Genomic DNA, 6,644 nt, shown 5'->3' with positions numbered 1-6,644 from the left:
TTTCATGTATGCTGCCTTCTTATTCACCAAAAGCATTTTTTCTTTATAATGAAATTGAAGAAAGTAAAAAAAAATGTGTCTGCTGACCTCAGTCTTGCTATGTGTACTTGTTGACCCTGATGAATTGCTGTCTAGATCATTGCGTTATGTCTGCTAAATCTTGTTTAATTCACACATCTCAACTCCCTAATACCCTGCTCACACTTCGTCATTAATCCAGATAAATAGTAAACTGTGTCCCTGTGTCAAATAAATGTGCAAGTGCGATTACATGAGGATTTATGTAAACCAGTCTCTCAAAATCTTGCTAGCAAGGTGGACTTCTGAGAGCAAAATCGGATAACAAATGGAAACGAAAAAGGGTGAGGGGCTCATGGCACATATGCACACAAGAACTTCGGAAATGTGTAAGGCAGAATGACTTACAAGAAATAAAAAAAGCAAAATGGAAAATGATTTAATATAGATGTAAAGTCTGAAGGTCTACAGCAATGTTGGGCAAAGGGACACACTAGAGCAATCATAGATTTGCAAAAGAAATCAACACTTGTACAAAATGTGAAGAAAGGGCACACAACGAAATTGCTGAAACCAGTGGGTATGAAAGTGAAAGAGATCGCAATCTTGTGGTTCAAATGAATTTTGGAAACAGGCAAAAGGGTGCTGTTTAAAGATGGAAAGGGAGACTGTCAGATGTAAAAGCACCAATGAGAAAGTTGGAGCAAGAAAAGTTGAAACTAAGTAAGAAGTGTAAGATATCTCAGAGATCAATACAGAGATTGAAAAGAAGAAGCTACAGAGTGGAGAATTAACACCTAACTCGAAAGCATTGCACATTGCGAATAGAGACTACAGTGTATTATATGGGGCGAGTATGGGCGAGTTATGGAATCGAGACTCCTGCGCTCGGTCACAATGCACGATGGGGCCCAGGCAAGCAAACCAACAACCTCATTGACCAGACAAAGCTGAAGTCCAGCCAAAAGGAGGCAATAAAGAAATCTTAACTACTGGCTAACACCATGATGAGTGAAATGCAGGCCACAAAAGAGAAAACCACAAAAGGAAATATGAAAACAGGTAACACAGCTGCCATCCAAAACATGTAACTACTGACTGGTCATGTCTTGACCAAAACCATCACTTGGTGAGTGATGTAGTAATAAAAAGCGAGCATGGAAAAAGCACATGGCAAGTTCATTGATTCATGTTAAGTTCAAAGCCTGGAATTAGTCCAATTTTCAAAGGATTTTCAATTTTTTGTGATCACAATCCAACTTTTTTAAGAACCCTTTCCGACTTTTTAAAAAAATCAAAGAATAAATCGTTTTGTGATGGTTTTGCAAGCACAGCGCTGGCTGACTTTAGCTGTCGCAGATATACTCCCTATGGTGAGGCCTTGTGCGCAAGGCATTGTGGGTTCCAGATCAACATGGCAAGCCATATTGTCGTCAAACGCGGTGATCCTTTTACCGAAAATGTCAAGAATTTGTGGAGTTGGGAAAAATGGCCAGACACTTTGGTAGGAGATGAAAGACTTGGCGACCACATTTGCAAAATTGCGGTGGAGGGGGTGGCTTACTGTACCGTGTGCGATTGCAAAATCTACTACGTAAAAAAAAGGCAAATCTTCAATCTTCAGCCACATGGAAACAGCGAAACAGGCAACGGCAAAGAAAGGTCTTCAAGGAAATACCACGATTGGAGGTAAGTAAAACAAGTCTATGGCACTTTTATTCTGCTCATTCAATTCTCTGTTGTGTATAATAATGATGTGATTTTTTCTTCATTCAACAGCTAATATTTTTATCTCCAATATTTGTGTATCTGTTGTGTATTTTTTTGATTGATAAATGTTGTAACCTCGCTCTTCATTCAGTCCTACACTACGATCTTGCCTAACTGAATGCAGTTATCACAAAGTTCCCTTAACTATTTGATCAAGCTCGGTTGAAATACAGATATGATGGCTGATAGATTATTTGACACATAGCATCTGAGATGAGACTTCTGTATAGTTTTCTTTAGATAATATTATACACTGACACGGCGATCGTCAAGTAATTGTTATTCTACTTTACATCCATTAAACTGGAAATCACTGGCCTCTGATAGTTAGGCAAAAACATGTGTGGTGTGATTTCATCATTTTTTTTTCACTTAAATCGTTATTAACAAGCTCAATTATGAAGAATTAAAAGACTAAAAAAAATTTTTATTGAAATTTCTACAGGGTATGATGTATTACGTATATTTAAGGTCTGAGTCATGTTTTCTATTATTGTTTTTTAATTTAGTTTTTTTTTTCAATAATGGTTGACAATATAAAATCAAGTTTTTATTTTCATTGGAAATGGGATGGAAATTGTAAATTTTTCTAGAAAAAATATCAAATCTCATTTTCAATTCCTCAGGACAACCACTTCAGAGGACAAGTCTTTATGGAGTGAACCCACAACTACGTAAGAAGGTTACTGATGAAGCCGAGAAGAGTGATCTGCCTCCTTAGACTCCTGTTTCTGATCGAGCCAGCAACTCTGAGGCAATGGTAAGTTTTTCAGTCACAACTCAGAATATTGCAATTTAATGTTTATTTTAAATTGCCTTAAAATTAACAAACCAAATGTACACTATAGATATCAAAAGCCTCTTAACAATTTCTCTCTCTCTCTCTCTCTCTCTCTCTCTTTCATACATGCATGTATATTTTTCAGGTTGTGTCCTTCATAGCAGAGCATTCCTTGAGACTGCAGCTGGCCCCCCAGGGCCCTGTCAAATGATCAACCTGCAAGGGAAGGAAGCTGGGTGCGCATGCTGCATCCTATAAGCTGAAGTATGGAGTTGCAGAGATCTTCTCAGAATCCTGGCTGCAGGAACTCCGCTCCACTCCATTTAGCCTAAACCTTGACGAAGCCATGAACAGTAATCATGAAAAAGTAGTGACGGTTCTTGTTGCTCATTTCTCAGAGAAAAAGCAGCACATGTTTAAATCATCTGGGGTCATTTGTTGTGGCAAAGGTGACTAGTGAAAACCTCTTTGAACATCTGGAGATCAAGAAATTTGATCTACCTTGGAGTAACCTTGTGTTCATTTTGATGGATTCCTGTCAAGTGATGAGGGGGAGCGAGTCGTTTCCAAAGCTGTAATTAATTCTCAGTTGCACTTGGAGGAAATTCTGATACCTGGACGCATGTGCAGAGAGAAAGAAAATGATTGTCACAGTTGCTTTGAAAAATGTGTTTGTCGATTTTAGTGCAACAACAAGACGAAGAAGATTGTCATATACGTCTTGGCCTAAAGTGCCACCTGTGAGTAGTTACAGAAGAATGGGAATAAAAAGACACGTGTGAATTAGCGTGTTCGTCTTTATTTGACATGGTGTCAGAAGCGGGATAAGAAGTGCCGTGAAAAATTGGACTGAACTATCTCTAGGGGTACTAGAGAGAGAGAGGAAACTCAAATCCATTGACGTAATGGCTAAATTCCATCCTCCGGAGAACTTAAGGTTTCACGCGCCAAACGAATGGCCAGAATAGCGCCAACGCTTCATCCAATATAGACAGGCCACTAAACTGGACTCGGAGGCCGGGGGAATACAAGTATCTGCTCTGATTTATGCTATGGGAAAGGATGCAGAACAGATATTTTCTACCTTTAAGCTATCCACAGCAGATGCTACGTACGGCAGAAAATTCAGAAGGTGAGCCCGAGGCAGAGAATTTTGACGTTGTTATTGCTAAGTTTGATGAGTATTTCATTCCAAGGAGGAATATTATTCATGAAAGGGCAAGATTCCGTCAACGTCAACAGATACCTGGAGAATCAATTGAGACTTTTTATAGAAACTTAGTGGAACTTTCAGAAAATTGTGAATTCACCAACAAGGAGGAAGAGATAAGAGATGCTATTGTAATTGGAATCGCCGACAGAGATTGCTCATTAAAACTCCAATTAAAAGCTGACTTGACCCTGAAAACAGCATTAGAGATTGTTCGCAGTACGGAACTGATCAAATTACAAAACAGTACTAATCCAAGTGTTGCAAACGTGAGTGAAGTGGAGAAAGGAAATAGACAAGCCAGAGGTAAACCCAGAGGTCAAAACAGTCAACAAAGAGGTCAGCCCAGACGATGTGGACAATGTAACCATATACTAGACCACAGACATGCAACATGCCCAGCACAAAACAAAAAGTGTAATAAATGCCATAGAATTGGACACTTTGGTGTCGTGTGTCGGAGCACTCGTACTTTTAAAAGCAGTGCTAGTAAACAAATGGGTAGTGTTTATGAAGTTATTGCAGATGACACTGATGATGTAGAATGTTTCCTTGGATCATTGTTTACAGAGAATAGTAGTAATGATTCAGAATGGAATGTTAAATTAGACATGAATGGTCAGTCTGTAGATTTCAAAATAGATACAGGGGCAGATACCAGTGTAATTAGTAAGGCAATGTATGAAAGTCTAAAGCCAAGTCCCACACTCTCTCCCACCACAGTAGTGTTGAATAGTCCAGGTGGAAAATTAACCAACATTGGCAAGTTTGTAGCAAAAACAAAATTTAAAGAAAAAATGTATACATTTACTGTACATGTTGTCAGAGAGAATGTGAGTAACTTGCTTGGAAGAAGTGCTTGTGTTGACATGGGTTTAGTAACTAGAGTGTTACAGGCAGATTCAGTTGGTACACTTAAGAGTGACCCAGTACATATTAAGTTGAAAGATAGTGCAAAACCATATATACGACTTGCATTATTCGTCTCGTTTTCGCTATTCAGCGCAATGCATTGTGGGTAAAGTGGGACCTTTTGCCGCCATTTCTGTACACAGAAATAAAATGCCTCTCGGCGGTTCTATGTGTTTTGTGCCTGTTTGTTTCAACAATACGAAGCGAGATCGAAATTTTTCATTTTATGCTTTCCCCAAGGACCCAAAAAAGAGAGGTATATGGATTGACAATATTGGACGAGCGGGAAATGAAGGCAAATTTAGTAAGTTCGAGCCCGCCAAGCATCACCGTGTGTGTAGTGCTCATTTTGAAGGAGGGAATAAATCGTATTTGGGTGGTAGACCAACTATATTTCCACTCAAGGAATCGAAGATTTGTAAGCCCCGAAGAAAATTTATTAGACATTTAACTGTTGATAACTCTGAGACAAATTTTAGTGAACCTGGCGGCAAGTGGGAAGTTGAACAGCGAGGACGAAAATGGCTTCTCAAATACAGACCACAATGCCTACTGCATTGTATCAGATGCAGGTTCAGATGCGCTTTTAACGACAGTTTTAACAACATATTTTCAGTATGGAACAGAAAATCCGATCTTTAGAAATTGAACTTTCGGAAACAAGAGTGGAATTACAACGAGCAAAAAAAAAATGCATAAAGAAATAGTGTGACAGAGAAAAAATGCTGGAACAACTGTCCGAAGCACATGAGGAAGTTGATAAACACACTTTCAGCATAAAGTCTATGCACAACAAACCTGAAATGGTTAAATTTTACATCGGTCTTGAAACCTAAGAGGAATTAAAAATTTTCATGACTTTTTATACCTTGACATTACCTCAGTATAAAAAAATGGCATGAAAACTGTCATGTGAAACTTTGGTTTGATTTCTCAGCAAGGTTAAAGCTGGCTTTAGTTTTACTTTGGTTTTAGAGTATTGTTATCGCCATTGCTTAGACCCGAGTAAAACTAAAACCAGGTTTAAACCTGACTGTGAAGGAGTATTGAATCGTATATTACTTATGCAAATAACAAAAAAGAGATCAATTTTACCAAATATCTCATTTTTATTATCACAATGCACTTGAACATATCTAGAAAATGTTTAAAACATTGCATTTTAAAACATGGATCAGTGAAATTTCGTAAGGTACCTTGGAAAGATATTTCCAAGGCAACATCATTGATTTTATTATGCAAAATAAAATTGTGAGACGAAATATTGAATTGTATTTATTAATAGGCAAATATTTAAAAAAAAAACGGTTTGGGCATTCCCTTCAAGGACTTGGTCCATTCTCCACAAACTTCAATCTGGTAGGCCTAATTCTAATTTTCTCTGCCGTCAGGATCCAATATTTTGTTTCTCTCTCTATCCTCACTGTACAGTTTACACCTATAAAACAAGTGAAAAATAGTCATAAAAATAATTATTAAAGTCATCATCAACACATCTATAACAGTGATTAATTTACATACATACATATTAGAATGATGACAAAACAGAAAACTGACATGCCTAGTCATATTTTTTAACCGAAATCAACCAACAGAAATATAATGAAGAAGAAACAAATGATAGATGCACTGATACTGACAGTGAGCTTGTACTAATTACCTGTACAGTGCATTAGCCCACCTCAGAGATTGTATCAGATAATTGCCTGAACCAGGTGACAAATTTATCTCCCCAATAAATGACTCAGGTGAACATAATTACATAATGACCACATTGGGGTTTTGTATTTGGTCTTGTATTTAAGAAAATATCGTGTAACATACATTTTTATCAGCTCTTCTTTTTTGCCTGATGTGTGGGCACCTTCATTTTAACCAACTTTTCAACTCCGGCACCTTTGTCGCCTCAAATGGTTCGTTTAATATCGCCCCCGGCACGTCTTATGCTTCCAT

The 6,644-nt window shown here is 37.8% G+C and overlaps 1 long non-coding RNA gene across 1 annotated transcript in view; it reads right to left on the bottom strand.

Moving 5' to 3' along the window:
* The window catches only part of LOC147764427 (uncharacterized), a 34,138-nt gene that overhangs the window by 2,897 nt on the left and 24,597 nt on the right, over window positions 1-6,644 (bottom strand). The window lies entirely within an intron of this gene.

This window comes from Lingula anatina, chromosome 1, assembly GCF_051362555.1.
Source record: "Lingula anatina isolate TDL-2025a chromosome 1, LinAna3.0, whole genome shotgun sequence".
Taxonomy (NCBI): domain Eukaryota; kingdom Metazoa; phylum Brachiopoda; class Lingulata; order Lingulida; family Lingulidae; genus Lingula; species Lingula anatina.
This window is presented reverse-complemented; position numbering and strand designations above follow the sequence as displayed.